Source organism: Linepithema humile, chromosome 1 (genome assembly GCF_040581485.1).
Source record: "Linepithema humile isolate Giens D197 chromosome 1, Lhum_UNIL_v1.0, whole genome shotgun sequence".
NCBI lineage: Eukaryota > Metazoa > Arthropoda > Insecta > Hymenoptera > Formicidae > Linepithema > Linepithema humile.
The window spans coordinates 31783139-31805879 of NC_090128.1; the positions used below are offsets into that span (position 1 = coordinate 31783139).

At 44.0% G+C, this 22741-nt stretch overlaps 1 protein-coding gene across 3 annotated transcripts in view; it reads left to right on the forward strand.

Annotated features, from left to right (window-relative positions):
* Window positions 1-22741, forward strand: part of Shrm (Shroom) — a 152360-nt gene that overhangs the window by 41117 nt on the left and 88502 nt on the right. Inside the window, exon 1 of one of the 3 annotated variants that reach the window (XM_012375148.2) lies at window positions 391-925. The exons of the other annotated variants lie outside the window; for them this stretch is intronic. The gene's annotated coding sequence lies outside the window, so the exon portion shown is untranslated. Of the gene's footprint in view, window positions 1-390; window positions 926-22741 lie in introns of those variants that run through there. 3 annotated transcript variants of the gene reach the window in all.

Genomic DNA, 22741 nt, shown 5'->3' on the forward strand with positions numbered 1-22741 from the left:
ATTCCTAGTTGTTAATTTGTAAACGAAAAGAATTTGAAATGCCCGATTTAATTCTGGTTCGAATCGACGCGGATTTAGTGTATCGCAAAGTATGAGCAGGATAACGCGGCGAAGGAGCAAGCGAGACGTGCGCGCGGGCCGAAGGAACAGAGAAGAAGGATAATAGACATAGATTATAGCAGTCGTAGGGGCCTTCTACGACGCGGAGGAACGAAGAGCGGGTAGAGCGGTCGTTTGCCTTGAATTGCCTTCGAACTGGCGGAGCACCGAGCGCCCGATCCCGATTCTGATCCCGGCTGGTTTCCGCCGCATGCATTCCATCCAGTCGAATCGCGCTCGGCTCCGCTCGCAGATCTCCGATCTCTGTCGGCCTTTCTCGGTCACCTCGCTCAGTCTCGTGGTCGGTTAACTTCGGCAACAGTCGTGCACTGGCACTCAGACAGAGTGGATCGCGGGCCGCGTCTTTCATTACAAACGCGCCGATAGAATGACGGTGTCGGCATCGTGTGCTCGTCACGAGACGTTAAAGACGCTCGTATGTGGACCTACGACGTGCCGATCTTTGGCATCGCGCTGATGCCGTGGTGAATCTGCTCTGAAATTTGATTACGAGAAAAAAAAAAGGAGAGAAAATCTCTCTCTCTCTCTCTCTCTCTCTCTCTTTCTCTTTCTCTCTCTCGTACGTGATCTCGACTAAAAAGAGCGGTCCGACGGTGCAACTGTGGTGTTAATGTACAGTGGGTGTGCTGGTTTCGTCATTTTTTCCCTCTGCTCCAATTTATCTTGTTATCGTCTTCCTCGAGCCTCAGGGACTCAGCAAACGACCTGGAGCACGGGTCTTTTCCCGCGACATTAGCAGCATAGCAACGACGATCGAGCGAAGCCGTCTTTGTGCATCAACAGGTGGAGACCTGCGTAGCCGAAGGTACGTCAGCTTCTATATTCCTCCGTTTCTCCCGTCGACACCTGCACCTTGCGCCAGGTGAGAACGAAGACCCAACCGTCGAAACAGCCTTTAAGAGGTTTCTAGGCTGTACCTTGGCCTGAAGCCCACTCGCATTCACACCTGCCCGTTGCTACGAGAGCTCTCACTCTTCTCGAAAATACGACACGCTGAAACCACGTGCTGACGGAGACATCGTTACATAATGCGCGACTTTAATCCGTCTGTTTCATGTTTCATACTTCAATAAGTTAATTCTCTGCTTGCGAGTAAAAATCTCGCGAGTCAATTTAAACGAGACGATTCGCAGTTGTACATAACGCTCTATTGGTGTTGATTATTGCAAATCTTTCAATTTAACCTCGAAGTAAATAAATCCGCGACATTTACGCGCAAAAATTGTCGCAATTACTCGTAAGTGATGTAATATCATTATGCGCGTACCTATAAATGAAATACTGCTTAAAATTCGGTGCGCTTAACAGAAACGCCTCAAAATAGCGGGCAGCTTCCTGCCATAACCGCGTGATGAATTTCGGTATATATCGTTTCCCCTTTTTTTCAAGGGGAAACGGCTGCATAAATTTTAATGAACCGTTCTTCTTTTACTTCTTCTGAATAAATTTCTGAAATAACGATCCTTACTGAATCATCGACGCGAGCTTTCTTGTTTCTTTGCGAAACATGCACGGTGTGTCTTGCAAATAAAATAACGGATGCTGAAATGTGTAAATTTTGAGCGGAAAAACAATGCTGCATGAGGCATGTGTAAAGTGTACGCATTGTATCGGACGTAGCCCGCCATTAATAGCGGACCTCGACATTCTCAAGGAATTCTTCTCGTCTGGTGCGTTGAACCGATTTTCCGGTTGATTCTATTGTTTCGTGTATGGCTTCGGTGTAACTTTCTTCTGAAACAAGCAATCACACGCTTAAATCAGGCAGTCATAGCCATAGTTACAATCGACGACGATCAACTATTTCTCTGAGTAGGTTGTTGACTCTCGAGCCGCGTAGCTTTTTTAAAAATTTATGCTTGCGTGGTGTCTGCGCGTCCATCGCGGCGCGGCGATGGCCTTGACATCAGGTCGATACCAAGGCTGGTGCCTTGACCTTTTCCGCTGCGCGTCCGTAGGTTGCTTCTTCGGCACGGCGAACGGCGTGGACAAACGCGATGTGCGCCGTGCAGCCGCGTGAATCGGAGCGAGAGAGGATTTATTAAAATCATCGGATAAGTGTACGTTGTAACAGGATTAAATTGCGAATGTTCTTCTATCGCGTGAATATAATTGCGTGAATAGATAGATAGTTGATCTTTGCAAATGATTTTAACAAGTATGATAAGGTAGAAGAGATTTTAATCATTATCTGTTAACATGCACACTTTCAAACTAAAATATGTGTTTAGGATTGAAACTAAAATTTAAAACATAACAGTTGCATTACGCACTTACGCTCTTTCATGTTCTGATCGCGAGTAGAAAATCAATTAAAATCTTTACATTAGTCGTAACAGGATCAGCTTGCGTATATTTAACATGGCAGAAATATGAGAATATTATTCTTGCAGACCTTGGAAAAAACAATCAGCAGAAAAAATACATATTAATGTTTTATTTATGTGTTATTTAAGATATAATAATTTTACTATTAAAATTTATGCATAACACTATCGTGAACTAGAGCGAGAAATAATTAATTAAATTAATCTTCAAGTCGGTACACTGATAACGGGATCCCAAAGATTAAATATACTAGCAACAACTGTGAATGTAATTGCATGGTTCACTTGATAAATGTATGGCCAATAAGTGGGAAATATATAGCAACTGTTAAATATAATCAATTTAAAACAGAATTGAAGATTGGAAAATCAAATTTATTTACGTTCTATATAAATTAAAAAACACTTTTTAACGATGACTAATAAATTCTTTTTTTAGATGTTTACGATCATTGCGAAAATATGTGTACACTATGCGAAAAAAATTGTTATGGATACAAAAAAAGAAAGTATTACTTTCGATACATTAGCGGCTTATTTCTGCTCACGCGATCTTTGATAATTAGAAAAATGATCGCGTAATCGCTAATGAAAGTGTTTGTGTATTCTAGCATCATATATGAAATATAATTCAGCTATCTTGGTAAGAATATTTGTCGGCGCAATGCGTGAAAAATTATTGTAAAGCCAGTAACCAAGAACAGCAAAAGTTCGTCACGGCTATGCTCGTTTTCCTTAGGTATTCGTGTGCGCAGCCGAAGGTCCCTCTCATGAATGAAACATAACTACCTTTAAGAACTGAGAATTCTGCCGTATGAAGAGTCTTACGTATCGGCCATCAATGCAGGTAGCTACCTGCAATAATTATAGCTCGGCAACCGCCCCGGTACATATACCAAAGAGACTCGAAGAGGTCTGCGCAAACGTAATGCTTATTAAAATACCATCATTAAACGCTTCGATCGCAGTCGCGACTTCTCGTGAAAAGGTTACAATGAAAGCTGTTGTATACGAGCCTCGGCAATTTGCATTAATGATGAAATATTAAACCTGTCAACTTTAGAACATAAAATAACACGGTTTTGTGTCAAATAATTATCACATAAAAACAATCATACCAGTATTAATTAAATTTATCTAAACTTTCTAACACTAAAAGATAATAAAAACATCACTTAAATTGTTTGATTTTTTGTGATAATCGTCTTCAAGATACGCTGCCTGTCCATTCATTACGTACAGCGGCATAAATAAGTTTTACCGTTACTACCAGACTCGAGCAAACAGCTTAACATTCTTTTCACAAGAGGATTAGTGTTTCAACATTCACTTTCGACGATTTAGATTCCTACAGTTCTTTAATCCGCGACAGACTTCTCTTAGAGACATATTTGGTTTATTTGATTGATTTATTTATTAAATCGGATATGTCACATAATCATAAAAGTCTGTTGCAGAATTTATGTCACATTTTTGAAAAGCACTGAAGTCAAAGAGGTTTGCGAGAATCGTTTTATGCGGTATACCTTATATAGTTTAGCTTATAAATAGGTAAATATATATTGTGAAAGCAATACTTTTTTCGCCCAAATGCTTTTTGTAAAACGTCAGTTTCGAAAAGATTTATGGTATTCGTTTCCCTTTGAACAAACCTTTTATATTTTTACGAGGCTTTTAAAACAACCGTATCGTTTTGAAGCCGAGAATTTTTTACAGCACGTAATCTTACACATTTCAAGATTTCGTTGCGGTGCGAAAAGGGAGGGGGGCATACAGAATCAGCGTAGGTGAAACGCGCTAATGCCTTAAAGCCGCGCGTGTTGCAAGAGTTTCCGCGGCAGGCCTCTTGAATTATGTGAACCTGTCGTATTCACTCGCATCTGGCGAATGTAGGCTTCTAGCTTTCCTCGTTGCATCTCTTTGATTATTAGATAGATCCAGTTGGACTGGAACACGTTCCGATTCTCTCGCGAAGATCAGTAGTCGCTTTCCAGGTCATCTATGTGGAATTACATGATCTACCTATCCCGATGATTACATAGGCAGTCCCGGGTCATTATTTTAGAAGTGATTATCGATCATTGTAAATAGATCAATTATAACAATGATATGGTACACGTGACAATTACTCGGCCTAGCACAATGAAGAATACTTTAATTATTTCGTAATATTTAAGTCGGAAAGTCATAAGTGGTAGTCTCGCAACCTGGTATACCGTACATTTTCCCCTACTATCCTAGACGATTGCATTGATTATTCGACACGATTCATTCGTATCCGCATTATTCCGGACAGCGAGGGCAAAAAGCAGCGCATGTATCATTAAATCGATTCGGCCGCTATTATGCATTCGAGAATGGCGAACGAGACTGCGGCCGACGACTGTCTAAACCGTTTATCTCGGGTCGTCTTCAATATTTTTCCTGTTCGCGTCGCCTATTTGGCGTCTTCCATCGTTTCGTACGTGCCGTGACAATATGCTGGTGGACATTGCAACCGGATGTTCTTCGGGAAAAAAAAGAAGAATAGGGAGAAAAAGAGAGAGAATAATAGGTGACGTCGGGACGGTGGAAAGGGGACGCGAGCCGGGTAATCCATTTCGCATTAATATTCCTGTTGGCAGGCAATAGCCATTGAAATTGCGAGCTTCCAGAGCGGGCATAATCGACGATTGGCCCGTAATCTTGGGAATCAATGCGAAGATAGGTGAACGGGAAGAACGAGCGTGCAGTTGGAGAAGTGGGAGTGCTGCGCGAGGGGATGGACGATGGGAGAGCACGCTGCCGCGGGATATCGGCCGCACGTCTCTAAATATTGTAAATCGTGAAAAGCGGACGCATGTAAATCCCCGGAGAAACGTGCAGTGCCCCGCGGCGGTAATAAGCGATCGGGGTGAATGCTGGAAAGGCATTATTACTGGATCGCGATTACGGATTTCAGGAGTAAAGCCATTCTTTGGCGCGATGATCAGACAGGCCGGGATCCGCGGTGTATTTATTACCCGCGCACGGAAGTATCTCTTCCAGTTTTCTCTCTTTTTCGCGCGCGATACAAAGTGAGGGATATAAAGCGATATAAGCTGTACCGTGCAATTCCGGTGCATCTCCGTAGCCCCGGATAGACGAATAGCGCTGAATAACGCGCCGAATAACGCCCATCCGAGCATCTCCGACCGACGGGCTACCTGACGTCTCGCACCAATCTGGCCATTTATCTGTTTCGGAACATGCACACGCGATTCCTGCCGTCCTGATTCATATTTTACGACGTAGCGTACGAGCGCGACGACTAGGATGGGAGAGAGAGTTGCACGGAGCGACTTTCGTTCGCAGGACCTGTCCATGTAATTTTCTGCAAAGACCACCGAGAAATAAGTATTTTTTACCGCCTGACATTGACGCCGACATCTCTTCAGGCTAATCCCGGTGTTCCAATTGCAACTTTCTTCTTGTTGCAGAAATTCTCGGATTACTTGAGACTTGAACTGTCGTCCGTAATTATTCGAAAAAGAGTATAATATTTCAAAAATTTGTAACATTTATTTTTCTACACCTATTTTGCTTTTATTACTAATACCAAAGGAAATGTTACATAATGCGTAAACTAGACCATGAAAATGAGAGATTGTCATGTACGGAATGTGGCCAGTTAAAAATTTGTACGATTAGCAACGCAGCGATAAATAAGCATTGTTTGATAATAAGCAACGCTTCATTCGGCCCCGGGATTTTATGAACCCGCGCGTGTGGCCTTTTGCACCGCGACTAACGACGGTACGTGCCATGGCACTCGAGCCATTTGTGACAATGAGCGATTCTGCAAATGTCGATGACACGCTACGGAGAGCAGAGCGGTCATTACGGTCGGTACACTCGCGAACCGTGAACGATCGCTGGAAAATTATTGTTCCGGGCGCGAGCGGCCGTGCTCTTGTCGTCCAGCGTTTCCGATTGCGACATAAGTTCCAGTTTTCAAACGAGAGTTTCACTCTGTAGAGGATGACATTTGACACACCCTCTACTTAAGTCGTTAGGCAGAAAAGTGATGTAATCAACAGGAATGTCCAGACGAGGATCGTCACGATGATTTATATCACTATTTATTTTTTAATAAATTTGTCTTGACATTATTACATAGAAAGCAAAATAAAAATTTTTAATGCGCGCAGTAAACGTTTATCTTTTATTGCGTGTATAAATTCTCAAAAATATCATGCTAACTTGCTTCATAGAAATTAATAGAGTATTTTTGAATGACAGCAAAGATATATCTTTCTCTGAATTTTGTTTGTCGCAACAGTTGAAGTGGTATTCTTACTTAAAATAAATGTCACGAAATATCTATGCAATTAATTACAAATTCGCTCCTACAAATTTCATTAAAGTTTATTTGTCGCCAATTTGATGCCCGTTAAAGGAATGTTGATTTAATTACAAGCCTAAGTTTGTCATCACACTTTTCTACGTTTTTTTTAGCCTCGTTTCTAAGTCGATCACAAACCGGTAAGGACAGGAGCGTGAAATTTCGTTGCATGACGAATCACGAAAACGCGTAAACTATATTCAGTAAAAGAAAGCATGTTCAGAGCATTCAAAGTTCTGGTAGAGATATTTAAATACAATGTACCATAAATTTCGGTAAAGAATTGACCTCAAAAACCGGTCGACTTATAGTATGATTTGTACTACGACTTGACGAAATGGACACGGGATGTTTTTTTATGCTCACAGCATTATTTCTGTGCACTCAAAAGTGCCCGTACGCACTTTATTGGCTTCATTTCCATATGATAGGTTAATGATAATGTTTGACAGCGTTCGTTATGCAGAGTCCGGTTTCTTTCTTTCGCTTCTCGGTCCAGCAAACCCGACCAGCGTCATTGTAGAAAATCGAGAACTATCGACTGCAGCGATCTCGAAAAAAAAGCTAATAGGCCTTGACTGAAATAAGGCCGTGCATTACCGGTTAGATAGTCCTGCCGATTATTGCAATAGCCGATTTGGAATATGCCCTTTTCGTCGATGAGCTCGATTCGAATGAATCTGCATAAACAATTCGCGAGTCTGGCGTTATCTTAAGAAGTGCGTTGCGAAAAGAATTCAACAATCCCGTGCATCGCATGCAATCTACACTCGTGTTTATTTGCAATTTTCTGTTATCGTGACACTAAGCCGACGTGACATTGCGATAGCCCCGTTCTTTGTGTCCGCGGTCGTGTATTTAGATCTCTACGCACACGATTTTCAGAAGACTGAGTTGACGACGTATCTACCAAAGAACGACTGTCACATACAGCCGGCTGTTTTTTCAGTTCCATCTTATTGCCCCTTGCGTAACGAAGTGGCGTATTCTCATTCCGAGATAACGGTTCTTAAGGATGATAATAAAAAAAACGCTGTTTATTCATAACGGAATCACACATATCTCTTTGACAGTTGAGATCGGCGTTGAGTTAAATTCTCTTTAAGCGCATTAATTTTTTAATTAAGGATTTATAACAAGATAGATACATCTTACAAGCGCAATAAAGTAACGCTTCGTGAAGCCGGACAAATAGCGTTTCCGTTTTCCTCGAATTTCTCCATCATAACGTGTTTCGAAGCCACCTCTCGCCTTCTTAGATTACGGCGTTTCGTCCTTTTGCTTTCTTTCTGTCTCATTACGAGGTCCCGATTATTCGATCATCGATCGATGGTGCGTGAAGACCGCTATACTAATTCCTGTTTCCGAAGCAAGCATCGGTCCCATTATTACTCTAATTAGTAATTGACGGAGCATGCGACTCGCGGATGCGCTCAACCATGCCGTTGTTACTCTTCGAGAGGCAGCTCTCGTTAAAGCCGCGAAGAACACCGGAATAAGTGTTTTCGCTTCAATTCGCTCGGATATTTTATAACCGATTTGTTTCACATTTTGCATTTTATTCCTATCATTAGTTCTCGACGCCGCGAGTCGAATGTTAATTATGAGGATCGACGAGAATTGCGCTTCGCAGAACGGAAAGGACGTTTTTGTTTGCAAACTCGCGATTGTTGATGCAGTATTGTATGATACGGCATTTATCTACGCCAGTCGCGTTCATCGATCTTATCACCGTGAATGATAGTGTTAATAAAACGACGGAGTCGACGCATATGAACGGCAAAATTTTCCGAGTGTTTCCCGGAGATTTAGCCTAGCGCTGCTCTGATTCGCCACGGAATGTCAGATTAAACGTCGCGAAGCTTGATACGCCAGTACAATAGGCTGAGAAAACTACTTAGAGAACGGCGCACTATATTCAGTTGCTTTATTACCGGGATCTCATTATCTTACAATGTACCGTAAAGGCATCAAGTTGCGTTGTTACAATGTGGCCTCCGCAACAATCCATTAGAATTCGTTATATAAACGGATTCAATTTTTGGGGTCCCGTTTGCTTGCGCCGGATCTCATCACATTGTGACTCTAATGAAAGAAGGCGCGCGGAGGGTTGCATTCTTCAATTTACGCCGGTTAGAAAATTGACAAAGCATCTGTGAGAAATATTTTTATACATGCTGTGCTGCAGTCTGACGTCCGCGTGGACCAGGCATTGTCGCCGCGGGAATTCGACGACTGTTGACTTAGGATGGAGAACAGCGTGAACGAATGTCGATCGCGGAACGGAAAGCGGCCACAGCGGTGCACCGGTCGTTCCACGATTTCGATCTCCATATCAAACATGGTCGGCTGTTATCGCACGAATGTACAGCTCGCATAATGTGATTTATGATTACGATAATTCACGACGTTTATGACGTTCGAAAATCGCTACGGCTCGCATTAATGTCCTTCGCGTTTTGAGCACGACACGCGCGTAAAATCGTAAAAAGGCGAAAGTACAGCCGGTTGAAATCGAATGTCGCTCGTAAAGGAGGAGCGGCTTTATGTCGCGCACATCGATATTGTAAAATCAAGTAATTTATATAAATACGCGAAGCTCGCGCTTCTACTTTCTATTTACCTTCATCATTATGAATTCCGTGTTTTGAGAATTTTATCATATCTATAGATTGCAAATGAACGAGAAAGATTTTATCGCGGTGTAATGTACCTAAAAACCTCATTCTCAAAGTTATCATATATTCACAATGCTGATGAAAATATGGAGAATACAGCTTTCGTCTTAATGAACACGCTAATAGTCGTTTGCCAGACTAAAAAAAAATACACGCACATCAACACTCTGCCGAGGCCAATGTGTGTCCGCAATGTATTATTCCGCTAATATCAGCAAAGAGAATAACGGTACCTCCTCGCAGGATAATGTGCGCGGTAGCATCCGTCAAGCGTCGCTCGTCCTCACCTGACATAACCGGGTCGAGGCGTCCTGGTAAAAACCGCTCTAAGTGTAGAGACGCCGAGCGCTTCCACGTATAATCGAGAGCTGATTTCACGGTGTTGCACCTAACACGATTCCGACGTTCCTCTACTCGCGCTCTCGTTTTTTCATAATCTGAATGCGAAACCGCTGGCTGCCCGGTCGAGTTATGCGCTGCGGATATACGCCTCTCGCCGATATCCGACGTGAAACGCTCTATCCGACTTTGCGTCGCGCTTTCGTGTCGGCCGAGGCGAGATATAACTGCATTCCGTTGCATATGTGCGGCGGCAACGTGAGAGACGCGGACGAACGGACAGATGGACGGAGACGCGGACGCGAGGTTTTATTTTACGCCGTCGTAAACGGGAAAATCATATCGGCGCTGGGAATACGACGGGCAAGGATATCGAGGACCGCCTTGACGTATACGATGTAGATACTTTATTTTTTTCATATCGTACCTCTGCGTGCACTTTGCGTTCTTCAACAGCTTTTTATGAACTAACACTCATTGGTAACCGGTATTATCGGCATGATAGAACACCTTGCCAATCTTAATTTCTAAGTATATACATATATATATGAACAAAAGAAATTTAAAAAAATGCATGTGTCTGTAACAACAAAAATTATTTATAATAATCTATATGTTAAAAAATTTATTTTTTTGTTGTATCGTGAAAAAATTTCCATACTTTTGATTCAAAAAAGACCGACCGCTTTTAAAAAATGTTTGTAGAAAATATTGAAATATGTTTTACCTTTTTTATAATATTTTTATATAATCAAAGTACATCAATTTTAGCGACCAAAGAGCTTGAAATTTTTACAGTAGAATTCAACTGTCTCGCACAAACTCGTTTTAATCCTTACACGCTTTGTGACGGTGCAATGCACTGACTTGTTAAACTACGTTGTAATTTAATTATCATCCTTTAGCGAGTTTGTCATTGTTCGCTAAACGAGGATAAATCATTTCGATATCTAGAAGCAAGCGTACTTCTGCACTTTCATGTGAAAACACTATTTTATTCCATACTTCAAATCATTATGTTTCAACATTTTATTTAAAAGAGTTAAAATAATTGTATCCTTTCGAAAATATGATGAAAGTCACTTGACTCATCATTCGACTCAGCATCACATATTGTCGCAACGCCATTGATTTGCGCCGCGATAAATTTCGCAGTCTCTAAGGTTTCCAGCGTACGTAATTGATGTAATAGGATCGTGAGTAGATAGTTAAACCCGTCGCAGGATTGTATCTCCGCGCGGAAGGGTACGGCTCGATCGATGAGCGGCAAAGTCGAGCCGACATGTCGTTAGCGCGCTCAAAACCATTTAGCACTGTCACAGCTCCAGACGCAGTTCGCGTACGTTATATCTACGCCTCCACGACACTCGTAAACTTTCTCCCGATACGAGCAACTTACCCTCGGCACCACCATCGACGATCGCACGCGTACACGCACTCCGATGTATTCGCTAGTGACATTTGGAATGCTAATGTCGATTAGCGGAATCGATCGTATCGCGGTCGGCGACGCGCGGGACTACGAGGCACTTATCCGTGTACCTTGATTGGAGGCGTATCCCTATATATAATAAAAAGAAAAAGGAGGAGAATCGTGGAAAGGGCTTCTCGCCGGCATAAGTCTCGTTCTCTCCACGTTGTTATTTGCAAATAATGCTGCCTTGAACCACGTCGGTGCTTTCTGCGATCCGGGCATTATATGCGTCGACGTGGGGGTTTATTCTGCTCATTACAAGGTCTCCTCAAGCGTACAATGTAAGGAAAATATGGTCGGAGAACTGCGAATTACAGGGAATTTGTGTACTAAAGATTGCTCGTAGTCGAGCGTACGCGGCACGAGCGCGGCTCGCCGAACTCCGTTTCACCCCCGACGTATAATAAATTCGTACGAGGGACGTAATTGGTGCTCCGCGAGTGTCCGTTTATTCATTTAATTAGCCAGCTCGAGAAAGAAAGAGAAAAGGAAGAAGAGAGAGAGAGAGAGGAAAAGGTAGGCCGGGTAACGAGCACCGATGTGAATCACATTGTATAATTGGCGATTCAGAGCAGGTTGGAAACGTGACTTACGCCATTTACGCAGGATGAACGCAGCTTTGTGCACGAATAAAGGTCTCGTGAAAGGAGATTAATATTGCACACCACCTACGCGCCACGTGTCTCCTAATGAGATTTTGCCGCCTTCAGGTGTCATAACAGTTGAGAAAATTGACGGCGAGCGAGCTTCGAAATTAATTTGTAACCGGAAGACGTAGGCACGATCGATGCTTCCACCCGAGGGCTCAAGTATGAAATATCGGTATTATGTAGCAAAATGTAATTTCAAGTCCGCTTCTTACTTCGCTCTCAGCATTCGCTCACAATATAATATGAACAGCGAACAATTTTCAGAACATTGTAATACGATGGATAATTTTATTATAAATTGCGGCGGAAGTGAAAGTGAGACAATATGTCTTATACTTGGCGAAGCTGGCAGTCGCTCTGATGCGCAACGCTAATTGCAAACCCATAATAATACGCTTCCCAGACAGTTTGACATTTTCTTGCCCCGCTATGCGTCAACGTTTTCTCTATCGTCGATCGCGGTTTCGTAATGTTATCGATTTTTGGGAGGCATGCAATACGCTCGTCCCATTAGTTTCATCGGCAGATGTTAATTTGAATATTTTCGTACGTGGGATACATGCCAATAAGAGGAGGGAAGGAGCGGAGGTAAATATTCTCAGGTGAAGATATCGTAAAGCTGAGGGAACACAGCTGGCTGCAGACGGTTATTACGGATCATTCGGTTCCCGAAGGAGATTCGTTCTCTCGCGCGCAAGAAAGCGCGCCAACAAACTCTCCGTATCTCCGGACGCAATTTTTACAGCTGATTTTGCCTCTTTTCGATGGGGATTGAACGGCTCCCAACCTTGAAGACGGAAAACTCCTTTTGTACCGTGATCACACCGCGGTTGATTGGCCGACCCACCAACCGACTCGGTGACCATGACGCGATCCGAGGAAACGCTATAATAATATACCCAACCAGTAGGCTCTCTCTTGATTTTCTCACTTCGGTCTTGTGATGGCTCTCGTCGTGCCGACTCGCCTTACCTGCCCGTTGGTGGGCTTTGAAAGAACCCGTTAATGGCAGCACGCTACGAAATACAGCAACAACAGCGATAATAATGTTGATGTACGTTTATCGTGCCCAACCCAGGCATAATTTAGCCCATTGAAATTGCATGCGTACACATTGTACCGTGCATATAAAGCTATCTCGAGGTTGCCGGTCTTTTACGGCGAGATTTTGTTTCCGCTGTCTGAGATTAAAATGAAAATTATAGCCATTATTTTTAAAGAGTTTGCATTCGCGCGCACTGCCTCCCTCTTTATATTTGAAAACAGTTTGTTCATGCTATCGCAATACCATATCCCATTATATTTTTACTCGACGCTGGATGCTACATAGTGTATTCCGAGCGGATAGACGCTATAATATGATCGGTAGCCACGAAACCATGGTTTACGCGCGATATCTCCGTAGGATTTCTCACGTTACACCGCAACGCGATATTTTCCAGCCAGTCAATGTTCTCGTTTCTGCGGATGTTCGACGAAAGGTACATCACGCTTTAAACAGAAGGCGCTCCGCCGCAATTTATCTCGATACATTGCGAGAAGGAAGGAGGGATGCCGGCGCGCTTACGATGAACTGCAACAGCTCGCGTGTAATTTCACGTCTGCGTGGATACGAATAGGATACCTATCCACACACAACCAGACCCGCCAGACACCAGTTCCGCACTGTTGGTGTGCAGAACTCTGGTGAACGCGCGCAAATACGCACGCGCTGCCTCGTTGTTGATACACGCGATATTCTTGGCTCCGTAACGCGCGTTTGAACACTTGATTCATACAGAATATGCAAGTATGCGGCTCCGATGGCAGTTTCGCATCTCTGAAGAAGTTATATTCCCACATACAGTAAATATATGCAGTAAATATACATCCCTGTGTAAACAGAGGAATTAATGTGTAGACAAGACGTATGCATAGGCTAGATAACTTATTTCTCGTGAAAATCCGGGATGTTATCGAGGTCTTTGAGTCATCATCGTCGTTAATGATGACTCATTACACACATGAAAATCACGACGCATTGGTAAGATCGAAAGTAACATCTGTCCCGTGTTATCGCGCGGTCAGGGTCGCGGGGACAAAAAGAAGACGAAAATCGTACGATATCTTGCTGTATAACATGATATTTGCATAACTATGAATTAAGATAACGAGAGAGTTCAGCACGATTAAAGTTTATGCTTCAATATATATTAATTTATATTTATATAATAATATTGCATTTAATAATAGCTGAAACTTTCATGGAAGATAAATAGAGAAGTTAATAAAACACATGTTGTGGCTAAGAAATAGCATAAAATTAATATTTTGTAATTATATAATAGAATAAATTACGTGCAAAGTTGCGTATAATTATTAATCACGAGAAACCAGCACATAATTATTAATCATACAAACCCGCACTACGGCGCAGGAGAAACTTGTTTAGCATTCTCTAACGCAAACGATTTCTCACTCTGCCTACATCGTGACTCATACGAGACTTTGTTATAAATCATTTGTCGCATCGTGATCGAGCAATGATGTCATTTAAAGAAATATACCCAATCGCGTCGATAATGTGCATCGATACAGATATACTCGCCGATCGAAAGATTTCGTTTAGTGCCGCGTAAACAATGTCCGTCGCGAATTCAATATCCGCAAAAGCGTGGCGGCTAGAACCATAAATAATCGGAGGTATACCCGCGCCGAGACGTTCCGCTCGCCGTAGGCCGCGGCAGAAAAAGTTGCAATGGTTTCCAGAAGTTATTCGACCTAAACTACTTCTCGTGGTCACCCAAGGTCCAGTCCGGTAATCCCGGGACGCGCGGCGCGGCCACGCTTCGAAACTTGCGAATCTGGTTTTTCTTCCTGCGCAGCGCGCGCGGCGGTGCGCATTAGCATCCGTCAGCAATTATGCGAATTCTCGCGGTGCGAGTGCCGCTTACCTCCGGGGTTGGATCGGCCCGGTGGTGTCAACGGCCCGCCGAGCACGTTCGTAAACTTCGGCCGAGAAGTGCCGATCGGGCGTTGATGTCGCTCTCGACTCGGTCTCAAGTGTCCTTAAAGTACGACTGCCGATGCGATTCCGTCACATTCAGCGCGGTTGTTATTTTTGCCTGCTTACGAGTAGCCGCGATTAAACATAAATGTATGCAAATCGATCGGGTATCGAAATATTTTTCTCGATATCGTAATACTCGATCGTCACGACTGCCATTTGGAAAACGACGATAATAATGACAGTGCCCGAAGAAGGCACATTGTACTGACAAGGATGAAATAATTTATCTCGACGTCATTTACGCATATAGTATTTGCACATTTAACAAGCACATATTAGTATTAAATATTACGTATATTTCTACATCACGTAAGAAAATAATTTGAAGTTACCGAACATTAGTTGAGTACTTATGAAAATGATTCTATGACAGAGATTGTTATACGACCGCTGTGAATCCGTTCTCAAGAGTGTGCCAGCTTACACTTTGCGTTATTACTAAACTTGTTGATGTGACGTCATTTACGAGCACCGTGCGCATGACTTGGCGCGTTACAAGATAACCATAGAATAGAATAAAATACATGCTTGCTCATCCCTGGAATATTACAACTGAAATATGGTAGAAAAATAGTCATAGTTAACTTGGACAAAAATATCGAGCATAATTTCCTGTGTAAGAAAGTAATTCGCAAGATTTATCGCAACTGTTTATCTTGAGATCTGTGCACAGCTGCAATCTTATTCCACCTTTTAGTATTTACAATTTTACGTAACATATATATACATGTATAACTCTCTCGCAATTTAGCACAAACCGCACATCGCCTGAGAGCTACATCTTCAAGTGCATGTCTCAGCGGCTGTATCAGAAATACGTGCATATCGGTCATATTCATCTCCAGTGTAAGACACACACCGCCGTCGTGTCGATGCTTGCTCCATTTTGCTCCTTACACATCCGGAGCGTGACAAGGGACGATTTTCAGCTCGCCGACGCTTACCGGCATCGTAAATACCGCTCCATGACACGGGTCACGAGGTGGAGATCTCGTCGTGGAGACAGTCCCGCGTTTCTTGGGCCTGCGCGGACCCGAGGCTGCCGTGGAAGTTAACGACTTGCGCGACAGAGCGCTGTAAATACGGGCGCACGCTCTCGGGAACGTGCCTGCCGACTATCGAGCGCGGTTCCGGCATGACGAGCCCTCGACGAGGATTTCGCGCGCTCTCCCGACTCGCGCGGATAATTCGTGTCGATAACCTTTGAGGAGTAACAATGTCACGCCGCGATGACTCTTCAGGTTGGCCCGATCGACGGGCCAAATGTTCCCGCACGGCTCTCTCTATTTGCCTTTCACGGATCACGTCCATTGAGAAATCAGCTTGAACGCAATGCTTTTCAATTACGTAAAATGCAGCCACTTCTCTAAAAAGTTTGTTATAATTTTGTACAGACTATTTTATACAATTATGTCATTGCAGAATCAAAATATTTTTTATTATACTTTCAATTAAAGCCGCATAATGCAAGAAGAAATTTTTATTAATATTTTAATATTTTGACAAGATAATCAAAGATTTTCTAAACTCATGTTTAATTCAAGTGAAAAAAACCATAAAAGTGCTATGCACAATATTACAACGTTTTTGATAGAAATGTAGATGCGTCTGCAATGTGTCTATCAAACCGAAGAAGTGCTAGAATCAATTGTTGGGACTCGCTGCAAATAGAATCCGCGAAAAACAAATAAACAAAACGTATCCACGAGCGCAGACATGTATTTATTCAATGTTATAAGAAAACTGTACGTCATCTAACAACGGTTGAGCCCTGCGCGCTTCACGTCGTTGTATGCTGTATTTAAATTGCTGTATTTAATACCTGTAATGATACATTGTTGCAATCTCCATGACGCTGTCCATTGCAGCGGAGGAGTTGAATGAATCCGTATTTATATTACATTATCATAAAATGGTACGTTTGAGCATTCATATCGCTATTTATTTTTCCGACCATGTGTCTCTCGACACTTTCGACATCGAAAGATGCTTCGTATCTATACATGACGTCAGACGGGGCAACGCACGCTTGACAAAACTGACGTCCGATAGTTAGCGAACAACTGGCACCTACCAGCTCCCAGCGTGGTTCCTGACGTATTCAATGTCGTGTGGCATCGGCGTTCAAATATCTAGTCGCTAGGCATTCCAATTCACTGACTCGTGAAGTGGATGCCGCTGGCAACTGGGTGTGTGGAGTACTGGAATGTATCAGAGATAAACATACTCCACACAATCAGCATTGTGATATATTTGCTGTATAAATATTGATATGTTTCTTAGATATACTTCTTTATTTTAGCTCTTTGCGCCAATGCCAGGCGACGAATTGTTCCTCAGCCTTGATCAATTTTGTCGAGCATAAACAATATAGCGAGACAATAGCGACACTTTTTGTCATTATACGTTAACAATTAGATTTCGCGCGTCACGCGCGTTTTTACACGGTTTTTTTTTATAACAGTGATCGACCGACCGCGTCTCCAGGTTAACGACATTGCAGAGTGTGGTTAAAACTTGACGTTCTTTTTCCCTTTTTACGTTGGTGAGAAATTTTGTAAGGACGATGACGAACGATGGCGAAGCATCGACAACGGATAGGTCGTCATTCAGCGATTACGTAAGTGCCGCGAATACAAGCGGAACGGTTTTCAAGGTTGAGAGCACAAGAAATACGATTGTTAAATTTTCAAAGAAACGAAACTTCACATAGAATTCTTAACTGTAAACGGAACAAGAATAAACTGTCGGTTTTCTCCGATGTGCGCGTTATCGCGTAAATATTTGAAGTACGCGATAAAACGTGGCGAGCGGCGAGCGCGAAGGAATTTTAAATCAAATCGTAACTGTTCACAGATCGCTCGGAACTTTGGACTCTCTCATCGCCTACCACACCTGTCGCATCGAATCGATGTTTCGTCAACGAAAATTCGAATAAAACTTGTTTTTATTTTCACGCATCTAGCGAGCACCTGCTTGCGCGCTGGTCGGCACAACGTAACTCGGCGATTCGTCGCGACCACAAATGCGCCGACAAAGCGCATTTTTGCACGCGCATCTCGGTGATAAATTCATCGTGGAAAGAGGACCTCTAATCTGCCGACTGGTTATCTCATCGCTGACGACGACGCAGCACTTTCGGTCGCCCGGCCGCCGGTCGCTCTTATGGCGATCTCCCGGCTTTCCCCTTTCGGTTCCTTGTTAAGAATTTCACGAAACATGCGCGCAATCTCGTATGTCGCCGGTCTTCGGTTACAAGAATCTCTCTAAAAGGGGAAAGAACGTCACGGTTATGCCCGGGGGAACCGTTTCCGCCGCTCTTCGCCGGCTGCAATCCTTGCATATTTTTGTTACTCGCCTGGAATTACATGGACTTATCGTATCTTAATATGCGCCGAGCGTTGTTACACTGTGGCGGCCGCAAACTTGTCATATTCGTTATCTCTCTAGCGGTACCAGGCTAGTCGAAAGAGAGGACGAGCGTACGAGCGTCGAGTAGGGAAGTTCCCACAGGATACCGCGCGCTGGAAAAAGACCGGCCTTTCCTTGCTTCGGAAGTTTACGTCTCTCCCCTTTTCGCTATCCTACGTTATACACGCGAGAGTTGATTACATATCCGCGAACCTTGACGGCATTCCACGCCGTCATTGCTTTCGAATTATGTGGAAGGTATCGTTTCATCCTTTACGCAGCGCCGCCATTTTCGCGGACGGTTTAACGAACTAGTTTACTGTTTTATTGTAACGTATTAAATATCACGCACGCATACGGCCGCGCATAAAATCGAGCATCATCGGCATCCCGCGAGAAGGCTGACGCGGGTCCCGCGTGGAGTTCTCTGATTCGCCGCGGATCTTATCCGCAGAAATTCCAATTTCCTATAATTATTTGCGAACGAAATGGAATTCCCGTCCTTGAATTCGCTCGCGCGCTCAACCGCGCTAATTTTCGTACTTCGCGTGCGTCGTACGCTGTGCACGACGATCGAAACTACCGATGCAGTTTGAGGTAGTGCTAAGTTCAAGGAGAGGAGGAGGAAGAGGAGGCGGACGAAAGAGAAGGAGAATGTGGAAAATAGGAGGTGAAGGCGCGCTGCCACGGTATCCAGGGATTGGAATGTCGTCCCTCGCCCGCAACTTTGCGCCGATAGAAGTCTCGTACTTTATTCGCTCGAGTATCTTGTTCTTGGCTTCGTTTCCCTTCTCCCATTCCTTTTTCCCCCTTTCTTTCTTTCGCTTCCTCTTGACCGATGACGTGTGTTTTGATCTTTCCTCTCACCCTCTGCGGTATTAATTCTGATTCAACGCAAACAGTTTGGCATAATCTCGCGAAGAATATATCTCTCTCCGGCAATTTCACGGCGAGACGCGCAAAGTGGCAAGCGCGTTCATTCATCGGCATACCGAACCACCGAACAGTCACGTCGCTGGCGATTACGATAAATTGCATCGTCTTTCGAAGACAATGCGCCAAGACGGATAATGCACGCGTGTGCAAAGTTTCTCGCCGCGATCAGACCGTCGCGCATACACGCCGTTGTCCTCTATGCATGCTGATTGGCTCGAAGAGGACAGACACACGTGTATCTTCGCGTAGGAACATCGTAAGCACGCGATAAGCTATTCAGTGACATATCCGATTCTCCTCGCACATCGGCTGAATGAGTTTACTCTCCCAGACAACGCGGATGACTTCATAAAAGAATCCGAAATGGTCATCGCGATGATAAATCGCGTGTAGCGTTTGAATAATCACGACGAATTTGCGACGAGTTCGCTTATCGACGATGCGCGACGATCGTACACTCCGCACTCCGCGATTACGTAACACCGATTCGTAACGTTCCTTTTACGTACGCGCCACATACCGCTGCGACCCCTGTGAACCCCTCTTTCCACATCCAATAAAATCCATCGTCCTCACGTCGAAGGCCGCTGGGGTGGCCGGGGCCGATCACCATGAAGAATTCGCGGCGATGCGCGCACGATCGTTGCGTGGGCGAAAGCATCGACAAGACCCTCTGCATATATGGAGACGAGAGAGTCGGAGGGCACGATGCGCCATTTATTTACGGCTGTCTATGTACGTATGTCTCGCGCGCTATCGCGCAACGATCATTAGCGCGCACGGGCGTGAGCGTATGTACGCACTCTCCGGCCCACGGATGCGACTTTAATTCGAACTGAGGTAAAGGCGCGGAGTTTTATATATGAAATCATTTACCGCTGTCAATTAAATTGGGGAATAATTGGCGCCAATTAAAGTGTCCCTCTTTTTCTCTCGTTATCGCCACCCCCCCCCCACCCCCCCGCGACGTTAACATCGGTAACGCGCGACATGAATGCGCGATACGGACGGATACCTATCGCGGCAGGGGAGAATTAACGCTACGAGCATCTTTCCCTTTACACGGCGGTGTCTTACAATATTGCGAAAATTATAATATGAACTTGATACAATCTCGAAGGCGCACAATTTGCGGGGCAGCCTCGCTCTCGCATTATCGGCGCGCATGCGGTGCGTGCGGGGAGACGAGCCGCGACTTTTACGGCCTCGCAAGCACGGCACAATGAAGTGCTCGCCGTAGTAAGATCATCAAAACAACGTTATACCGGATAAAAGCCGAACGATGGACTCGTTACTCTCGAAGCGATATACAGTCTACCTTAGTCACGATACACCCGGGCATAATCACCATGTTCGCAACCATTATTCGCCAAGTGCATTGTTCTCACGACGTGTCCGAAGGACGAGGAACCGCGGAATCGCCGCGGGCGGTGCAATTAATATCTAATCTTCAATTACGAGTGTACACGCTGGCAACTTAACGCAAGCAGCCCTTTATCAAAGAGTCAAGATCTCTTTCATTTTTTTGCTCTCGTACGTTCTAGCGTTGCGAGAGCCCGCCGGGAGAATTGCATCATAATCCCATCCCGATCATTAATTATTTATTATTCTCCCCGGTTAATGCGCAGAAAAGCATGTGCATGCCCTTCTCTCTCGCCAACGACCGAACTTGCGCTCTGTAATAAATAATGAGATTCGCACGAAGGAAGAAGAATGCACGAAGGGATCAGAATGTGGAAAGAGATCGGCCGAGGGGGGGGGGGGGGGATGGGTGTCTGCAACACCGTCGGCCGAGCGTTTATTATCCTTTAGCTTCGATACGGGATTATTTTTAGTGTACGCGTGGGCATAAATGAGCGCATAAAAATGTACATACCTGCCAGCTCGTTCGCTTGCCGCCCGATCGGCAGCGGTTAGAAAGAGAGAAAGTTGCAGGGGAAGAGAGTTAGCGCGAGAGGGCCACGGTACGATCGGTAGCGAAGGAGGAAAGGAGACGACGTGACAGGGGGAAGACGAAAGGATGCACGGAGAGCGTGTGTGCAGGCTTATAGGTACCAACCGAGAGCTGTCCGACACGTTGGCGCCACCAAAGTATTTTATGCATGCCAGATGAGAGTACTCGTCTCTCTGACACTGAACTCACTCGACAACCCACGCGATCGACTCGCTTTCCAGTCAAATCCGAGTCCGGATTCGAAGCTGCGTACCAAAAAAATTGTGCAAGTATTGCACAATTTCGGCGGTTATTTTAGGCCACCGCAGAGCGACGATCTGATCACTAGATAGCATGTCTGCGCCCAAGTATTTAACGCTTGCTCTTATGACACTATAAAAAATGTATTCTGGCAAAATAAGATTGCTCTCGTTCAATAAATGAAACATCAAAAATTGATTGATCAAAAATTGATTGATCAAAAATTTATATATTAATTACGTGTGAGATAAAAGAAGATTTTTACTAAGTTAACGTAATAAAATATATAAATTTTATGAAAAATAGTAGTGATACGAAAAATAATACAGCCAGAATATCTGTAGAAAATCTCAAACATACGAGACGTAATCGGTAATTGCCTGTGATGACCACCTTTGTCCGTCGTCACCACAACCGACGTACAAAGTTTCACTTTCACCGAGACCTTAACCCTTTCGAACCCGCGAACCTAATGCATAATAAGTACCTTGTTCCCGAGGAATACACGGCACGATTATTACACGCACGACTAGATTTAGTCCTGGAGCGATAAGTGAAAAGTTCACCGATCATGAAGCCGATCGATTTGCGGAGTGCATGATCCAATAGAGAACCAATGTTCTGAGTCACGCGGTGCTATCTATAGTAAATGAGGGTCGAAAAGGAAGCCTGATACTCGATTGCAACTTCCGGTTCGCTCGGATGCTTCTCTACTGAATCATTGATCATTGGTCACGGCGAATGCTTTGAGAAGGGTTTAGTCATCCAGTCCGCGCGACGCGTCGACTTACACGACCTTGCAGCTGGTCTCATTGTCACTCGTGCGTCGCGCGTTCGCCGCATCTGCCGCACGTCGTCGTCTCATTGTTTGCGAGCCACGATGCACCTTTGTCGATGTCTCTAGCTTCTTATCGTCTCTACTTATGTCGTCACTTAATGTCGCCGGTAGCATAACGTGTAGTTCATTCGCACGCAACCGTCTAGCGTTTATCCTATGATCAAAGAAAGCACCGGTTACCGTTAAAACAAAGGTGAGAACATATTTTATTGCATCAACACGCGCGCATCAAGAGTGTTAAGTCATTTGAAGATTGCAACTATTTTTCTTTAATAATACAGTGTAGAGGAGAAGAAATATAGTATATTTTTTTCAAAATTAAAGAATATAATATTAAATTATATTTATTGATGTTAAAATTA